The following is a 21,697-nucleotide window of genomic DNA, read 5'->3' on the forward strand; positions in this document are numbered from 1 at the left end:
GCACTTTATATCTGATATATTAAAGTTTTCTGTCTTTTCTTTTCGTTTTAATTTCTTTTCCTTTTTTCGTTCTTGTTAGCAATTCATCGTTCTTAACATGATCCACCAATGAGATGTTCAGAATGCTTTTGTATGTCCACATCTCGAAGAAATTGAATCGTCCACGATTCCTTAATACTACAGGACTCTTATAAGTAACATGTAACCAACGGTATTTTTAGGGCTAATGTCAAATCTCTATTACACAGAACTTTTTTAATTTTTATAAAATTGACGGGAGTAATATACATTGGCGTAACTACATCGTCTAAACGCTGGTAAGGCATAAATTTTCCAAATTGTAATAATAACATATTTATGTTTTTGAGTCAGTCTGCTTTTAACCTTTGTTTAAGAAAATCAAATAAATACTTGAAGTTGTAGTTTTAATTAAAAGAAATCAGTATAGTCGTTATTTTTCTGCCATTAGTATTCTCAAGTACGTCCACTTCGTTACTCTTTCGATATGCTGCCTTCCTACAATAGAGTTTCGTTAGTACTCGTATTGTTGTTCCTATTAATTTTCGTTAATCTGGCTTTTAATGTTGAGTAAAAAAATGAGTAAAAATTGTTCCAGATATTCGAGTTTTCTCGTTTTTATCATCTTTATTAAGTCGCCTTCACCTTGACCTAGTCTGTTCAAGACTTTTCTGTTTGAAATGTGTTAAACCCATGATATTCTGAGCATTCTACGATATAACCACATCTCGAAGGCTTCTAATTTGTTCATCATGTTAACCTTCATAATCTAGTTTTCACATCCATACAGTAATACAGGATACACATAACATTTTAGGAACTTAATTTTCAGCTATAAGTACAGCTGATTATTGCTCAGAATAGATCTAAGTTTCATAAATGCTCCTCTTACAATTTCTATACGAGTTTTAATTTCTTCAGCCGGATTTAGTGTCTCGTTTATCCAACATCCTAGGTATTTAAAATGGTTAACTTTTGTTATCGGTTCATTATTGACAATTAGTTGTATAGCGCCGAGGTCTTGTTTACTAACCACAAGTAACTTTGTCTTTATTGTATTTATGCTTAGTCCGTTATTAGAGCATTCTCTAGTGACTCGATCTATAAGGAATTGAAGTTCTTCGATACTTTCAGACATGATCGCGGTGTCATCTGCATATCTGATATTGTTAATAGTTTCTCCCCCGATTCGAACTCCACATTGCCTTTCCAATCGTTAAAAATTATTTCTGAGTAAACGTTAAACAAAGTTGGGGACACCACACAACCATGTCTAACATCTCTTTGAATACAAATTTTGTTTGTTTCTTTTTGCCGTCTACCAGAATAGAAGCTTCTTGATTCCAATATAGATTCACAAGGAAACTAAGTTCCTGTAGCTGGCTGTATACCATGTATCACAAAAAATTTTTGTTAAAATCCTTTATAAAAGCTATATAAAATTAAAAAACCCAAACGGCTATGTCATGAAGACAAACCGTTTTCGGAATCCATATTTTATCATCAGTGTCCTAAAAAGTATATAATCTCTTTAATTAAAAAGAACATGAAGTTAAAATTTTGACCAAGGTTAATACAAAATGTGGTTAATACTTACTAGGTGTACATGTTTTGAGCCACTAAATATCTGGGTAAAAACACGTTAAAAGTTATATGTTACAAAATTTTAACTTCATGTTCTTTTTAATTAAAGTGGTTATATACTTTTAGGACACTGATGATGGAATATGGATCCAGAAAACGTTTTGTCTTCATGATATAGCCCGTTTGGGTTTTTTAATTTTATATACCTTTTATAAAGGATTTTAACAAAATTTTTTTCTAATATAGATGTTGTAAAAGTCTCAGATCTTTATCATCTATTTCAATCATTTCTAGATATTCGAACAGCCTACCATGTTAAACCCTATCAAACGTCTTCTCAAAATCTATAAATCAGACTTAAATTGGTTTCTGTACTTCCCATGATCGTTGAAGTAGTGTTTGGGAATAGCTCAATGTCTTGTATTATTATAATACGTTATAACGTTATGTTAGAAATATCTTGAAGATATGAAATTTATTATGGAGAAAGAGCTCCAAAATAAAACGGTAGTGGCTTAAATATTATTATCCTACTTTTTATAACTAGGTCGCAAATGCTTGTAAATTTTGACCGGGTGAAAAATCTATTAAATCGGTTATAATAAAATCTGGGAGGCTGTTTTATCATGTTATGATTTTGTAGACGAATTATGAAGGTCTTAAGTGCAATCTAAGTGGTTGAACAACACTGAATAAGAAAAAGCTTGTTTCTTCCTCTTTTTTGTATTTATTGCTTTTTGTAGGAAGGGTAATAAATTAAAACATTACCTACCAGTAGTATCTTATAAAAAATTTAGTTGTCGCTATTTTATTTCGCTATGACTTTGCTCCAAAATGAATTGGTTTAAAGTGATAAGCAGAGAAAGTAGAAAAAATAGATGTTTTTATTAACTGTTAAATATTTGCATGTTTTTATTAATGATAGCGACCCATTTGATAGGGAGGATAGATCAATTATTATTCCTAACGTTATCACCTACCTATTTCTGCAAAAATCCGAATGCCACCTCACGTATCCACCGCAAAACAGATCGGCCCTGGTCTATTAAGGATACGTTTGTTATTTTAAAATTTAAATCAATACTTTGTTTGAACCATCTATAATGACAGTACTTTATTTAAACAATGAACGTTTAATTTACTGTTGTGTCTAATGCGTTCTTCAAAAGAATAGTAATTATGAAAACTATTAGGCAGTTGACCTTAAGAGATTTAGTTCAATGCGATTAAAATATAATTATAAGGTTTAAGTTTATTTTTTTTTTTAAATTCTTAAAGTTTTTGTAATATTTCGCGTAATAATATCCAGTCCTAACTATTAAAGTAAAAACTGTTCGACTCCTCGATGTTATTTTTCGACTTGAACTATTTCGACCCTACTCGATGTTATTTGGAGACAGGATATCGTCCTGGTCATTTATATTTTATTAATATCATTATACATTAAATTATTCAATTTCAATATTAATTAATACAATAATGCTACCTAAAGTAAAAATCAAAACATACCTACTGCTATATTGTTGGAAGTGCTTCTTTGATTTTTCTTAGTTCTTCACTCTCTTTTTTAATGTTTTTTTTTTATCTTATACATTTATATAACAAAAAAAACAAAACCACATGTTCTTTTTGCTGTGCTTAGTTTGAACAAATTGTTAACTTATCTAGTTCAATTTATTGTTTATACATCCTAATCGTATAATGTCCATTTACTTAAGTGTCTTTACAACTTTGTTATCACTGACTGCTACATATCTTTTTAAAGTAACACATGTAACAACTTTTCCATGCTTGTGTGGTTTTTTCATATTGTTCTTTTTAGATGAACTGATGATGCTTTCTGATTAAGAAAGCGAAACGTCTTCAATAAATAGATGAAGTAGCCATCAATTTTTTTTTTTTTTTCTCCACCTTTTGACCGAAAAAACCCACCACTCTTCTGAGTGATCCTTAATTTATAAAATTAGTTTTTCTTGGGTTTAGGTTCAATAAATTATATTACATGTGGAACTAGATTTTATTTTCCATAGAAATCAACATTTCGGCAGGAAACACTTGCCTTTGTCAAGATTCAAAACGTAAAACGGGACACTGACATTAATGAAGTCAAGTCAAGTCTGCATTAATGTCAGTGTCCCGTTTTAGGTTTTGAATCTTGACAAAGGCAAGGGTTTCCTGCCGAAAAATTGATTTTTATGGAAAATAAAATCTAGTTCCACATGTAATATAATTTATTGAACCTAAACCCAAGAAAAACTAATTTAATATTATATATATATATATATATATATATATATATATATATATATATATCTATATATTTGTTTTTTAATTAATTTGTTTTTAATATATAATCTGTTATGGTCTTTTATCGATACAAAAATGATACTGGAAGAAGTCCAGTTTTTCCAGTTTTCACTTATCGGAAAATTTCACTTGTTTTCTCATCGGAATACTGGACCGTTATGGAGAAAGATAAAACGATTATAAATGTATTTAAGATGTAATGCTGGAGACGAATGCTGATAATACCATGGGTGACCAGAAAGAACAAATAAATCTATAATAAACCAGCTAACTATAAAAAAGACTAGAAAGACAAATATCAGAACAATAATATATTTTGGACACGTGCTTCCAAGAAATAGTTTCGAAAAACTTACAATCCAGGAAAAGGTAAAAGGCAAAAGAATTAGAAGACAAAAGAAGTCGAAGTAGAAATCTCACACGACACACGGGCCATACTGTTGTTACTACACTACTCAACAATTGAAGTGGATAATTTTAAAATTCCTAAAATTAACATATAAAACTATTTTTAAAATAATTTCCGGTACTATACTCTATATGCTATCTTTATTGCCAATATTTTTGCATGTGGTTTTTTTCTCCCTATTCTTATCGGCCCTTATGTCGTACAAAGGGAGACATTGTTGTTCCAAACATGAATATATCATTCGTATATAAAAGTGGGTGTATTGGCTTTACCAGTTGTCAATAAGTCAAGAAATCTATTTATCACAAAAACATTATGCCGCAAAGTCGTTTAGAACTAGTGCAACTCAAGCAATTAGTTCGTTGGATCCAACAAGACCATAACTCAACAAGAGGTTGCTATGAGGCTAAATGTGTCGCAAAGTGTGATAAGCTGATAAGTGATAAGTCGTGCATGGAATCGGTATGTAGCAACTGGATCTGCAACATATAGGCATGGAGGAGAAAGAGAACGATTTACAACTCGTCGGCAAACCCGTTTTGTAGTTCTGACGGCAAGAAGAAACCCAACATTCACGGCTTCCAGAATTAACAGTATCTTTAGGCATGCTACTGGACGAGCGATTTCCAGTCAAACTGTCAGAAGACGGTTACATGCATCCAATTTAAGGGCTAGACGGCGCGCTGCCCATCCAGGACTAACTAGGGAGCAGCGTGCATGTAGATATCGCTGAGTGATGAAACACTATCAGTGGAATTTCGAAAATTGGAGGAAATGTCTCTTTACTGACGAGTCCAGATTTCGTTTGTATACGAATGATGGCCGAATATTGGTGTGGAGGGAAAGAGGACAGCGTTACAATGAAAATCTGAGAGTCCCAACCACTCTTTTTGGAGGTGGATCCGTTTGCGTATGGGGAGGCATATGTTTTGACGGTCGCACGGACTTAGTCGTCTTAATTAATGAGACAATGACTGCTACATGATATCGAGACAGAGTCATAGTACCAATAGTTGTTCCATTTTTTGGTGCAATAGTCGAACAATTTGTTCTGATTGATGATAATGCTCGCCCTCACCGTGCGAGAATTGTCAACGAGTGTATAGAACCTCATGGCATTACAAGAATGGAGTGGCCACCGTGTTCACCTGATATGAATTGCATTAAACATGTTTGGGCCGAAATGTCTAGGTAACAAAACAGGCTCCTTCAACCGCCCCAAACCTTAGATCAGTTGGCCAATACATTACGCGCGATTCGGAAACGAATACCGCAGCAGTTCATCAATAATTTAATAAGAGATCTTCCAAATAGAGTTAGATCACTAAGGAAATTGAGCAGGAATAGAAATTTTAGGTTGTTAATTTTACAATTTTTGTTTATTTTTTATTTTTTTTCTTAAATAATTTCTTTCTGTCGGTTCATCTGTATGAAAATACGAAATAAAAATAAATCTTTATTTATATCACTCCATTTTTCTATTTGACATTATAAACAAAAAATAAAATACACATTTTCATAATATCCACTTCAATTGTTGAGAAGTGTATTATCGAGCCATATTTTCCGAAGTAGAGTGGTACTTAACAAAAAATATGATATCCGTCTTCTGCTTTTAAATGATATTTTCTTTGTTTATCCCAACTCTGTATACTTCATATAATGATTTATCTAAAACATTTTGTGAGAATTAAATTCAGACTAAAACGTTTATTGAGAGTTTTTTAAAACTATCATAAATCGACGTTGCTTTCGGTACACATGGTATAGTGGGTTTCATATTTTACAATTCTTTTTATAAAGATGATTTTTGGTCATCCAACAACATAATTTAGAATATAAAGAGTCCACATTGTAAGTCATAATATAATATAATGTTATTAACATATTGTAATATATTCGGTAAGATAAACAAACTGTTACAAATATTTCATAAATTTATTTTTAAATGGAGTTAAAAATAGCCAAAGAATTTCAATATTTTCACGAAAATTACTTAGTAATTTACATTTTCCAAGAGTTATAAAAATATCATAAATAAGCTTTAAAACCAATCACACAAAAATATGTTTGGCATTTTAAAAGTTAACTCACAGAAAAGAAATTGTTGTGCATACCTTTGAATGTTTTATAAATTAAAAAGATCATTTAAATTCTATAGCGGTTAGAACACAAATGAATTTGATATTTGAAGGCACTTGGAGTGTACGTAGAAAACAAACTATTATTTGGAAATACAATACTAGAAATTATACTCATAGTTTCAAAAGTTATGCATTACTAAAAATTTTCGCTACTCTTAACTATTTTCAAAAACTACTGTTATAGATCATTTTTTTTATAATAAAGATATCATAACGTTGACAGATACTTTTTGTTTTAAAAGAAAGACTGTTTTTTTATAATAAATAAACAATTAAAAACCCTAAAACCCTATAAAAATCTAAATAAAGCAAGAAAAGAATTTAAACCAAGGACTATGTAAGGCTAAGGATACATATACTCAATACAAAAGAAGAAGTATTGAAAAGGTGGGTGGAACACTATAAAGAACTACTTTCGAAGTAGAAGATCCAAATCATCCACCCCCAGGAGCAAACAACAATACACCATTGGAGCCTCCATCAATTCAGGAAGTACGGGATGCAATAAAACACCTAAAAAATAATAAATCTCCAGAAAGTGATGGTATACCCGCGAAATTTATTAAATGTGGAGTGCTACTCTGACTAATCATATATATAAAATCATACTGAGAGCCTGGAAGGAGGAACAAATCCCAGAAGAGTGGTGTATTGGGATCGTTTGCCCCCTACACAAAAAGGGCGATGAATTAGAATGCAGAAACTATAGGGAAATAACCCTCCTTAATACAGCATACAAAATATTTTCGAGTATTTTATATGGTCGCCTGAGTGCATATTCAGAGGAGCTTCTTGGCGAATATCAAAGTGGTTTTAGGCCTGGTCGATCAACAACAGACCAGATCTTTGTACTAAGGCAAATACTGGAAAAAACCAATGAATTCAATATCGACACATACCATCTTTTCGTAGACTTCAAATCGGCCTATGATAGTGTCCTCTAAGAAATAAATTGTATGAAGCCATTGATGAATTCCACATCCCCGATAAACTGATAAGATTGGTTAAGGCCACAATGCGTAAAGTTGTTTGCAAAGTCGAAATACAGGGCGAACAATCACAGGAATTTGAAACGCATGTTGGACTGCGACAGGGAGATGCGCTAGCGTGTCTCCTTTTCAACATAGCTCTGGAAAAGGCGGTCAGGGATGCCCAAATAGACAACAGAGGAAACATTTTTAATAAATCATCCCAAATTTTAGCATATGCAGATGATGTCAACCTAGTTGGCCGCACAACACGCAAGCTAGTAGAAATGTATACCACCTTGTCAAACGCCTCAAAAAATATGGGCCTGCAAGTAAATGAAGATAAAACTAAGATAATGGCATTAACACCCAATAATAGAGCCAGAAACATCGGCCACCAATTAACGGTTGATAAAAATAACCATATACAAAACCGTTATACAACCAGTGTTGACATATGGGTCGGAGACATGGACCATTTCCAAGGCAGATGAAAATCTCCTGCTTAGATTTGAACGAAGGATCCTGAGAAGAATATTCGGTGGCATCTGTGAAAATTGTGTTCGGAGAAGGAGGTACAACTACGAGATATATCACAGATATAAACATATATTTGGTGGTAAAGACGTAGTATCCTTTATAAAAATAGGAAGACTAAGATGGGCAGGACATCTGGCAAGATCACAGCAGAACAACCCTCCTAGAAGAATCCTTATGTCGCAACCTGTGGGAAGTAGAAGTAGGGGCAGGCCAAAACTCAGATGGAGGGATGGTGTAGATGAGAAATGTAGACAAATAGGCGCAGCAAACGCAACAGTTGGCAATGGATAAAACTGACTGGCGTAATAGACTTAAGAAGGTCGAGGCTCTTTTATAGGGCTGTAGCACCAATGATGATGATGAAAAACTCTAAAATGTATTTGGAATTAAAATGTATTTAACAATCTTAATATCGTATATTTAAAACACGGGTATCGATGCAAGCCCAGATCTGAGCTCTAATACTGCTAACAGGTTGATCAATCATTTCCTGTGGCATATTCTTCCATTGATCTTTACAGGCAATTGTAAATGCATGATGGGTTCTAGAAGGATTCCTTCAGGTATGAATAGCCCTGGAGTGCACATCTAATGCGTATTCAATGGAGTTCATACCTTGACACAGCGTAAACTACGCCAATACCTTCTGTCTCAAGAGAGTCATTAACCGTTTGCCGGCTATCAATATTTAAACAGATTCTGGCCTCGCCTGAAGAAAAAGCACACAATTCCAAAACTGTTGAGGGAGCTGTATGTGTTCTTGAGCTCACTGGTGGCGGGGCAAAACATGTCTAGGTTGTAGCTGAGAAACTCTTATTGGTCGATGACTTCTCAAACCTTACTCTAAAATTCTTCTTACTGTAGCCAACAATACTCTGACACATGTAGCACGCCTAAAGTCTCTTTGGAGGGCTGGTACAGACATAGAAGAATTTTTTAAAATGAAAATTCTGATATATCTATTCTGTTGCTCATTGGTAACTTGGGGTCTACCAGAGTGAGCTCTATTCTATATCGAATTTGTCTCCAGAAACCTATTCCTTATTCGTGGGACATCACTCTGAGGAATACCCACTTTTTCAACCACGAATCACTGTATATGACCTTCTTTAACTAAAGCGATAATTCTTGCACGGTTCAACTCAGAAATTAAATTATGATTCATTCAAACCTTTGCAAAACGGGATCAATTAAATGGATATTTAAATAAAATAAAAAATCAAAAAGTCTATTTTATATGAAAAGGGCCTACTAAAAATCTGTCTTGAATTCACTCCTATAAACAGACGATGTTAGTGGCAGAAACTGAAGACAAACTAGAAAAAGAAATACACCAACGGCAATTTATCGCCTACTCCGAAATTAAAATGTCGCCACACAAAAAAAAACAAAGGCTTTTATTAAAACACAATTGAGTGGAAACTCTCCAATAACGGACGAAAGAATATTACCGTTAACAGCTGTCCATATCTAAATCATATATAAATGTTGTATCCTACGATAAGCGGAAAGAAGAAAGATAGACGCCACTAAAATATTCTGTTGGAGAAGAATGTTACAATTTTAAATGAACTAAAGGTCAGCAAGCGGCTCTTCAGAAAAGTCCATCTCCAAAAATTAAAATACTCTGGACATGTTATGAGAGCAGACAGAAAATATGAAAAGGCATATTATCCCAGGAAAAGTAGAAGGCCGAAGATCATGAGAAAGAATTCCAACAAGATGGATCAATCAAACTATAGGAATATGCAAAATACCCATGTATAAGTTAAAAGAAATGACCTGAGACGGGTAGAAATGTTTAGAAAGGAGAAAAGTAGGAAGCACAAGAGAACGATGGGCAACGTAACATGCAATACAGTCCAGAATGTGAAGCGAAGATAAAAGGAAATATAGAATAACTTATCTATAATATAACTATATATAATAACAATAAAAGGTATAAAAAGAAATAATGTAATTAGATTGTGAACTAAAAATAGGAACTTTTGAAAAAAATAGACCGAATCATCACACTTATTAAAGACAGAAAATGCACAGACACAAAAATCAATGCATTAAAAAAAATAGAGATCTACAAAAGAAGTGGTATGCAAAAGTTCTACTTTCATTGTAATTGCAATATTAACTATGTAATTGGAGGTGATGATTATTATGAAATAAAATCTACAATGTGCTTTAAAAAACATCAATAACTAAACATACAAAAACGTCTCTCTGTCGGGACGAAGCAATTATTATAAATGAGCAGTTTTTTTATTTTTCTTATAAATTGAGTATAATTTATAAACATTTGACGTTATACCATAAATTTGGTTATCGGCGTGAAAAAATAACACTCAAATAACAACAATTTGATGCTTCTGTAATTTTTAGTATTATATAACAATCATTATAATGTGATTTCAAGTGTACAGAATAAATTATTTAAATAAGTACAATATTTACTGAATTTTAAAATAAATTATGTAAAAAAATGTTGCCGACTGAACTAACAACTACGATGGTATCAGAATAAAATCGTTTAGACTGGGACCATTCACAAAAAATAAAATATATAACCGAAAAATCCATGGCTTTGTATAATGTTTTTTAGCATCAACGAAAGTTATAATCGCTGTGAAAGTTTTTGCATTGGATTTAAGAAAGTGCCAGAAAAGTTTTTGAACAAAATTCATGGTGGTATAATGAAAATGGCAGTTTTTGTATAAGAAAAATGCATTTCCAAACTGCATAGAAAATGAAAAATTTGCAACTAAAAAAATATTGACAGAAATGAGTTTAATGTTATAACTTCATGCCCAATGTGAACCTCGTCTCCTAGGGAGTAATGTTATTTTTAATTGAAATTAGTCAAAAGTCATTACTTGTGGAGTTTTTGGAGTTGCTGAATACAAATATTAGGACGGCGATGATCATCAACATAACTGGTGCTCAGCGTGGACCTCTTCTCCTGAAGTTTTTTGTTAATTTGTTATTTAAGATTTTTATGAAAGGGTGATATAAAAAAGAGTTACAATATGGTTTCTTGAATATATATTTTTTTACTAAGTAAAAAAAGATTAGTAACAAATAATCGTATTATTCAAATTTATTTCTTCCTCATCTTCTGTATCAGATAATTGATTTTCTTCATATTCGTGCAATTTTAACAGCATAATTTTTACGTGTAAAATAACAAACCAAGCGATTCTTTCTATATCCACATTTTTATATAAAAAAACTGATTTTCATAATAATTTGACATAGCATAGCAATAGGAGAAAAAAACGGACTTTAACTATGTAACTTGGAGGATATCTGTGTACTAGTAAGTGTGAGAAGTATAAAAGCACATGTGAAAATAAAGGGCGGGGGCTGCTACAGGGAAGAGATTATAACATGTATTACCTGCTACTTCGTCGGTGCTACCAACTACTTAAAAGCGCCAAATTTAAAAAATAGTGTTTTGGATAATTTTTTGAAGTTTTATATAAATTTGCATGAAACATTCTGAGGTCATTTATCAACGAAATAATTGTGTTCTGTCACCCCAAAAACCCCCAGTAATAACTGTCGACTGATTTAGAATAAAATTAAGATGAAACTCCAGGAGACGAGATCACCTTGGGCACCAGATACTTTGGAGACGATCGCCGTCGTAATATTCGTCTTTAACAACCCTAAAACCCCCAGAGTAATGACTTTTGACTGATTCTGTATGAAAATAACATATAACTCGATAGGTAGCTCGAGAAACATCCCTTTCATAATATTCTTAATCATCGATCTCGAAATCCCTCGAGTAAAAATGACTGTCGACTGATTTAGAATGAAAATACCATAAAACTCCCGGAGATGACGTCCACCCAGGGCACCAGGTAGCTTGAGGACCATCGTCGTTATCATATTCGTGTTCAGTGACCTAGAAAACCCCAAGTAATAACTGCCGACTGCTTTAGAACGAAATTAACATACTCAAGGAGACGAGGTCAATCCTGGGCACCAGGTAGCTCGACGATCATCGTAGTTATCATATTCGTTGCCGTGGACCTTAAATAACGATTCATCTTGCTGCAGAAAAAGGGTAGATTTAGTGCTTTTAGTGATTCATTCATAGGAACAAATATACAGCTGAACTATTTTACTATACAAACTTATTTACTCACTTCAGATACACACACTTCTGTGTAAAGTCGCAACACATACATAAAATAGGAAATTGGTTTAATAAGTGGTGTATTAACGCTAACACAACAAACTCGGTTTAACTGACCTACTTATACTTCTTCTCAAGAATCGATATTCCTTTTAGTGTCAGATTGTTTATTCGAATAATTGTTGCTTATCAATTTTGTCCAGTTTTTCCAGTCTGCACTGATTGTTCTCATTCCGTCAATAGTCTTTCTTCTATCCATTTTTCTTTGCTTTGTATAAATGGTTCTTTGGAATGTAGAAAATTGCTTGTAATGCTCAAGCCTTATACTCGGATCGCTTTCCAGAAAAAACAACACTATCTTAGGTATGTTTTACTATGGTCGAGGAGAAGATGCGGCAAGGTTCATTTCCGAACGGTAAACATAGAGTTCATGTCAAATCAATATAGACCGTACAAAACTTGGAGAATTTTTTATCATATGTAACGATTAATCCACACGTGTCCACAATGTCCGTTGCTACAGAAACTGGAGTGTCTTCAACTACAGTCCAAAGGATTTTAAAAAATCATCGTTATCATCCAGGTAAACTGTGTTTGGTTCATGAACTGCGATCCACCGATTTGGATAAAAGTCGCACCTTCACCGCCATAATACAAGTGATGATGAAAGATGCTTATGACTTTTTAACTGGAATTTTGTGGAGTGATGAAGCTCGTTTGGGGTTGATTGTAAATCGCAATAACTACCACTATTTTAATGGAAATAGGCCACACTTGAAGGTCGGAAGGTTAAAGTAAGTTTATTGACGTTTCAATTTTTACTTGGGAAATCGTTTTCAAAATAAAACATTATTAACTCCTTATACGATAGAGCCAAAACTGCTTCTTCTAACGAAAATTCGTTCTTGGAGGAAAAACATTTGTTAACATCTATTTTATTAAAAAATGATCTTCCCTTATCATTCATAAATAAGGAATTTTCAACAATCGGCCGAATATTACAGAACAACTTAGAACGAGATCCTACAGCATACACAAGGAATAATACAAGGAAAAGAACAATACCATACATAAAAGTATTATCAGAAAAACTTAAAAGGATAGGAAATAAATTCAACATTTCAACAGCATTCAAAACAACAAACACATTAAGATCTATTTTGTCTAAAACCAAATCTAACAATGAACAAGAAAGGACAAAGAATTATATTTATAAATACCTTGTGAATACGATCAGTTTTATTTAGGTGAAACATCAAGGCCATTAAATGTTAGAATAAGTGAACATTATTCTTATATTAAAAATAGAGAATTTGATAGATCTCAAATATGTAAACACGCATGGGATAATGAACATAGGGTTCAGTGGAATGATTTAAGTATACTCCTAAAAGAAACGGATGGTAAAATGAGAAAAATCAAAGAAACGGCTTTAATTATGCTAAATAAGACCAAATGTGAAGAAGTACTAAGGAGCGTCAACAAAGAACTGCTAAAGACCGTTAAACATCGAAAAATGTCTTATCTGGGACATATAGTAAGAGAAAGTCGATATAAAATATTACAACTGATCTTTAAAGGCAAAATAGAGGGCCGTAGAGGTGTAGGAAGAAAACAAGTTTCTTGGTTAAAAAACATTCGTGAATGGAAACAGATAATACATGCAGGATAATTATTCCATATTGCAGAAGACCGAGAAACCTTCGCAATGGTGATCGCCAACGTCGGATAATTCTGATATGGCACGCGAAGAAGAAGAGGACCAAATGTGTCGCAAATTCCTCGGGAGAATGCAGTAGGATCTGGTTACCCATATTAAAAGAGGACGTTAATAAAAGGAAAATACCAGTATTAGTAAGTCAGTAACATATCGCGGATACATCATTTATGTTTTTGAAATAACAAACATATAAAATCAGAATTTGGTATTCATTGAGAATAAACTAGATGTAAGACCAAATACTTACCATGTTGGGATTGTATTATTAGGTTTTTTCCTTATGATTTACTATGGAATCACTAACACGAGAATTTTACTGTCATCATGGCATGTGTATGTCTTTTTAAAGACGAATTATAATATGCTATAATTTTTCTGACGGATATTCTCAAGTTAAAGTTGATTTCATGTAATCGAATGGACTATTTTACAATAAAGTTGTCCCAAGAACGCAACTCAGCAATATTGGCAATATCATTTTAAAGTTGTCTACTTTAAAATGTATAATATATGTCTGAATTGTCAATATAAATGAGTCAGATAATATTAAATTATCAGAAGAATTTTTCAACAAGTAACAAAAACCAAAATTTGTTTAATTTGATAATGTTTGTATTTTGAGAACGATTTCCGAAGTGGAAATTGAAACGTCAATAAACTTACTTTAACCTTCAATTGTGGCTTATTTTCATTAAAATTGTAATAAATATTAAATCATTACCGTTAAATAAAAGAAAAAATGTATTTAAGTACAGCAAAAATAAATAATATTTAACGATAAATTTCCTTGATATTCATACGGAGAAAGATGCTTTAAAAGGTTAAAATGTTTGACCCTCGACATAAATTTAATTCATTAGTAAGTCTAATAGCATTCATTAAATCATTAACTGATTAGATAATTAAGAATTTGAGATATTTGCAACGAAGAAAACTTCCTGAGTTAACTGCATTATTTATATGAGATGTTTAATATTGCGTAGATTTTAACGGTTTTCAAAATAAAGTTTAGATACAAAGTTAATAGTATCTAATAGAAACGGTTACTGTAGTCAGATAAGATGCTGTCTTTTCAGAATTTATACAATGCGGTTACTAAGTACATACTTATAGAAGACAATAACTTTTGTCAATGTTTTAGAAAATTATAAAAAAATGATCTCAAAACTGCGTGTCTTATATGAACATTGTACCGTTAACAATTAAATTTTAATATTTAAATTGTTAAATAATAATTATTTGATGACAATAATTGACTGTACATTATAACGGATCAGATCTCCACCTTTTTATTTCCCATTTTTAGTAATAAGAAATCCATAAAATTACTAGAAACAAGCTGGACGAAGCTAAAGCAAGATATACCAAAAGCTATAACGTAGTATTGGGAACTAAAATAATAAACAGAAAGGAGAAGTTCAAATCAAAGACGTTTTAATTCCCCAAAGATGTTACAGAAAAATGCTACAAAGAAAACATAAAGATAAAAAATAAAACGCATAAATTAGTAAGAAAAACAAAAATATTAGTCAGACTCTATTGGCCAACAAAAACAAATATGAAGTGATGGATTCGACCGTTACTTGATATTTGATATAAATTCATTTTATATAACAATAAAATACTTTATATTTGATTATTATAATACTTCATTATATTATTGTACACAAATAACAGTGCATGACTTAGAATGGTTAATTCCCTTTACTATCAGGTATTGTTATGGATTATGGATTATTAATAATATTAACAGGCAACTTGACCAATTTTTATCGTATATTAATTCACCCCATAGTCATATTGAATTTACAATAGAAACAGAACAACATAAATCCATAAATTTTTTATATTTAAAAATTATCACACTTAAAAACAAACAGGAGTTCTCCGTATTTCATAAACCTACCTATACTGTTACATGTACCATAGCATGTTACAAAAATTAATAGAAATTCCGATGTCAAAATACAACTTTGAGATAGAATTAAATATCATTAAGCAAATAGCAGTAAAGAATGAGCAATAAACAATTTAATAAAATTTTAAATCAAAAACTACATAAGAATGTAATTTTAAATTCTTCGCATCCAAAATAAAAGTCTTAAGTTATCTTTATTAATCTATTGAAATTAACAAATTAAAAAATACAGACATAGTTCTAAATGACCAACTTAAGACAAACAGTTCTCCCCTCGTCAGCTTTTTCAGTTAAAGAGTATAAAGTGTAAACACATACCAAAAATAGATCACTTGAGAAATAGATCACTTAAGTGATAAGATATTAAGTATAATAAATTTTTTGGAAGTTTTGAAAACATAGTTTTCAGTGTTTTATTGTTATACAAATATGAAGTTTCATAATAAAACACAAAAGCAAAATGAAATAAATTGCTGAAGTCACATATAAAAAAAGATTCTTTTCTTAGGCTTATGTAAAACTGGTTTCCGTTAAAATGGCTGAAAATTTTGCAGAGAGACAGCCTTTATCATGCTGAACAAAAGTTCATTGTGCCCCAAGACTCATAAATCAATTGTTTCTGAGTTACAAAGGTTCAAAAGGTCTGTTTTTAGTGCATTTGAATATTACATATTTGTATAATATACAGACTGTTATAAATGCAAAAAACTTCAGAGAGTGATTCTGCATTAAAAAATAATTACAGTTTACTATATAAATTTATATCCGCAAATGGTTCGTTTTCTGATCTTCCGAAATTTTTGAAAGGTATTGAAATCTAAAATTAGTTTGTTGAAACTGGTTCAGATATACAAATGAAATTTGTTGGGTTTCAAGAGATAGTTATTGTTTATTTCTTGTCATATAATTAAAACTTTTATATTCATCATTAGCGTACATACGGGTAATGGTCACAATTTATTTAAAGACAAAAATGGTACGCCACTTATATATTTCAAAGAGGAGATAGAAAAAATACCCAAAGAAGATGTCATATTTCTACCAGCAGACCTCAAAGCCCAGATTGGAAAAAAAGACTTTTTACAACAAATTGCAAAAAAGCATACAATTCACGAAAACACGAATGACAATGGGCAAAGACTATGTAAAGCCAAAAGAAAAAAATTGTTAATAAGCTCAACAAAATTTGAACACTCTAAAATAGATAAGGTAACATTTAGGTCACCAGATTAGAAAACAACAGTCAAATTGATCATATAATGATTAACAAACGAAAACAATCGTCAATAAAAGATGTCAGAACATTTAGAGGTGCGTGTGCAGATTCAGACCACTACATGGTCACAGCCACTATAAGACAAAAAGTTAAAATTTAAACAAAACAGAAAAACCAACAAAAAAAGTGGAATGTCAATAAAACGAGTAATTAAGAAGTAACAAAAAAATATGAAGAGAGAAATATAAAGTAGAAGATATAAACACAGAATGGGAGACGATAAAAAAATCAATAGAAGAAGGTGCAAATATGCAGGTAGGTAAAAGTCAGGATAAAACAAAAAACGGATGGTATAACCAAGAATGTAGAGAAATAACAGGAAAACAAGTACAAGCCAGAATTAAATGGCTAAGAACAGATAAAGGGGAAGACAGAGAAAAATATGAAAAATTAAGAAAGAATGCTAAGAAAGTGATAAGGCAAAATAAAAGAAGATGGATAAACGAAAAAATGCAGGAAATAAAGTAAGAAAGAACAAACAGAAATACGAAAAATTTTCACAAAAAGATTAAAGAACAAAACAAAAAATACAAAGGTAAAACAAACGGAATAAAAAATAAAGAAGTAACAGTGATAATATAGGATCAAGAATACAAGCAAGTATAGAGGGATTACTACAGAGAGCTCTTGTCGGAGAAAACAGCGGAAGAAGAAATGAATAACGAGGAGGGAACGGTGCACGAAGAAGAGGCAGACGAAGTAGATGAAGTAGATATCGAAATTTCAAAAGAACCAACATTAGATTAATTGGAGGAAGTAATACAGAGAAGCAAAAATGGAAAAGCCACTGGTAAATATGGAATTAATATGGAACTAATAAAATACGGAGGAAGGGAGCTGAGGGGAAAAATACTGGCACTATTGAAAAATAAACATAACAATACATAAAAAGGGAGACCAACAAATTTGTGAAAATTATAGAGGAATAACGTTACTAAATACAACATATAAAATATTGACATCAATAATAAAAAGGAGGTTATCAAAGATCACAAAGAAGACAGTGGGACAGTACCGATGTGAATTCACAGAAGGAAGATCTACAGTAGATGGAGAAAAATGGAAAAAGCAAACGAATATAAATTAGAATTGGAAATGTTATTCATAGACTTCATACAGGCATTTGATTCAATTAAAACGAAAAGAATTAATGATAGCACTTAAAAAATTAAAAATTATACATAAACTCAGAAAACTAATAGAAATGACAATGAGAGTTACAAAAATTAGCATAAAGACACAAAGAGGGGAGACAGAGGAACTCAGTATAAATAAAGGGATGAAACAAGGAGATGCCTTATCAACAACGCTATTTCTAGCCTTAGAATATGTACTACATGTAAATATAAATAAAGGAAATCCAAGAACAAGAGGTGGTCAAATAATCGCATATGCAGACGATATTCCTAGTATTGCAAAGAACAGGAAAATAATAAAAAGCAGTGCTAGAAGAAAAAACAGAAAGGGGAGGTAATAGGACTAAGATTAAATCAAAAAAAGACAAAAATATTAAGATTAGGGAAGAAGCCATTGAAAGAAAAAATCAAAATAGGAAGTTCTGAGTTTGAAGAAGTAGAATACTTCAAATACCTAGGAGTTACAATAACAAAACCGGAGAAAGGAAGTCCGAAATAAAAGAAAAAATATTAGCAGCGAATGAAGCTTATGTTGCAAACAAAAGATTACTTATATAAGACCATAATTAGGGCAATATTATTATATGCAGGAGAAACAATGACGATGGTCAAAAAAGAAGAAGAAGACTTAAGAATACCGGAGAGAAAGATTATGAGGACCATACTGAGACCAATCAGATTTGAGCAAAATGAATATAGAAGCAGAACAAATGCAGAGATCAAGAAATAACTTAAAGTAGGCATCGTGACTAAACTAAAGGAATGCAGAGTTAGATGGCTAGGTCACATTTGGCGAGCAGGAGATAAAGCGGTGACATATGCAATGATAGAATGGAATTCAAGAGAAAGAAAGAGAAGGGGAATACCAAGATCAAAGTGGTTGCAAGTTGAAGAAGACCTAGAAAGGGCACGAGTCAGAGAACGGAGAGGAAAAACTAGAGACAGGAAAAGATGGAAAAATATTGTCAAGAAAATAACATAATCAAAAGGGACTGATCCACCCAAGAAACAAGATCTAGAAAGCATTCGCGGTTTAACCCCACGCTGAGGTGAGAGCTATGGCTATGCTAGCTTTACCTTTAAGTTAGCATAGCCATTGTTTTTCCAAAACGGTTGCAGTAATAAATTGCTTGGCATAAAACTGTACCGCTTTCCTTGCTGAGATATAGCTATGGCTATGGTAGCTGAACCGTAAACTCACTGTTTCTCAGAAACGACTACAGCAATAAAGTTTTTCTTTTCATAATATATTATAGTGTTGGTCTGAATTTGGTCTTAAAAAATGGATAAGCTAACTTTACAGACATTGGAAAATCAAGTGTTGTGGATGCCATTGAGACAAAAAATGAATGGATAAGGTGCAAAACTAAGAAACAGACGCCGTCGAATACGCTCTAAAACTAAAATGAGAAGACATAGGCAAATATATATGAAAAGAAAACTAAAATAAACATTGCAGCTCATATACAAACAATGATCAAGAGGCTGACTGTAACTGTAAATAAGATTATAAGGTAGGTGGAGCAATAATATTTAGCAAATTGCAGGTTTCATTCTTATTCTTAATAATGGAAACACATAATGCAATATATTAGACACTTTTTGGATATCATGAAAACTTCTACTTCTCACTGTTTACAATGAAATCACTAGCAGGACAGTTATAAAATACGTCGATATAGAATGAAAAGAATAAGAAAATGTACTACAGGCCATTTATTTTTATTACTCGTCCCACGGGACTCTAACATTGCAGTTACCTGTCTTTAACTAGCATGCTGATGTTTTCAAAGAAAGCAAAACATGCAATGATGTCATATAGGTACGCAATATAGAAAACCATGTCATTAGGTACATGTATTTTACGTATAATTATGAAAAAATATTAAATTCCATCATTTGTAAATAAAAATGTTTCGTTAATGAACTTATACATTCCATAAGGTGCATTTTTATAACCTGTATCAGAATTATTTGTACACTTTCTCTTCTTAAATGATTGTTTCCATGTCCTAAATTTATAAAGCAAATCTTACGGATGAAAGGTAAATACACAGCCACAAAATTTTTTCCCAAAGATAATTCCACAATGAAAACATAACGGATGCATAAAAATGCATAAAATAATGAAGAAATCTCGTAGGTACGTCGGTATTGCAAGAATTAAAACCACACCGTCTTGCTGTGAGCTAGAATGAGGCCTACTTATTCTATACTCACCGACATTCCTCAATTACCGTAACAAAGAAAACGGACTGCATGCAACGGATAACATTCCATAAGAGTGAATTGATACATTTTTAAAAACTACTTACATTCGATTTAACGAAATATCCAAACGGAAAGAACTGAAGATAATCCAAATTTCGATATTCGAAAGCGCGTAGTAAGACAACAAACAAGTTTCACGGCACTGGCGAAGTATGCACTTAAATCGTTCAAGAAGCTTTGAAAACAACTGCCGGCCGGTCACGGCAAGAGCTAACTAAACTCAACAGGTGAATCGACGTATGATCGCCAACCGCGATGAGGTAGGACTTCGCTTAATGTCGCTCCACGGCCTACTAACTCGGAGTCCGCTTGGAATAATATTAAACGTCAATATCAAACAATTGCCGGAGTACTCATGGTAGCGGAGGAATGGGTGACAGGTTGTAGTAATAGTAGGCACCAGGGGTTGGAATAAAACTATTGTTTGGAACATTAACAGGTGGTAAATAATAATAAATAAATTTTGTAAAAATACTTATATATTTAAGGGGCGCCAAAATATAACGTTGTAAGTGCCCAAAATAAAAGTTTTCAGTAGAGGCAAAAAACTATTTAAGTTGAAAAATAGTGTACAAAATAATTCTTAATAGGTATTTGTATTATTAAACTTTGGTTCAATTAACGCTATCGGCATACAAATTTGAAGTGTGAATGGAAATAAAATACGTACTTAGTTTATACTTTTATTCATTAAAAAAACTAAGGGAACAAAACGTTTTCAGTGCCATTATTTATGCAATTCATATCAAACACAATAAAATACCGGAAGAATGGAGAACGAGCGAACTAATTCTACTATTCAAAAAAGGAGATAAAAACAGTCAGAAAACTATAATAGAGGTATGAACTTGTTAAATACTACGCTAAAACTTACAACTAAAATTTTACAAGTGCTAATAAATCAGAGAATACGTCTAGCAGATGAACAGGGTTTTCGTAGTGGAAGATCGTGTACAGATGCAATATTCGATATAAAGTAAATTACTAGAGTATAATAGACCAGCATTTCTGTGTCTGATTGACCTAAAGAAAGCCATTGATAGAGTAAGACTCAAAGATGTAATCGATCTTCAGTATAATAGAGAAGTTCCCCTAAATATTATAAAAACTATCGAAAACATCTACCAAAATAACAAAATGGAAGTCAGAATAGATGAACAACTTACAGAACATATAAAAATAGGCAGCGGAATAGGACAAGGGAATTTTGAGCCCCATGCTCTAAAGAAATAAAAATACTCTATTATGCAGACGACGCAATATTGATA

General features: G+C 32.0%; 1 protein-coding gene across 1 annotated transcript in view; it reads right to left on the minus strand.

Annotated features, from left to right (window-relative positions):
* The window catches only part of LOC140447836 (uncharacterized), a 301,409-nt gene extending 280,685 nt beyond the window's left edge, over positions 1–20,724 (minus strand). Inside the window, exon 1 of the mRNA XM_072540725.1 lies at positions 20,474–20,724. The gene's annotated coding sequence lies outside the window, so the exon portion shown is untranslated. The remainder of the gene's footprint in view (positions 1–20,473) is intronic.
* Positions 20,725–21,697: the final 973 nt, after the last annotated feature.

Source organism: Diabrotica undecimpunctata, chromosome 8 (assembly GCF_040954645.1).
Source record: "Diabrotica undecimpunctata isolate CICGRU chromosome 8, icDiaUnde3, whole genome shotgun sequence".
NCBI classification, from domain to species: domain Eukaryota; kingdom Metazoa; phylum Arthropoda; class Insecta; order Coleoptera; family Chrysomelidae; genus Diabrotica; species Diabrotica undecimpunctata.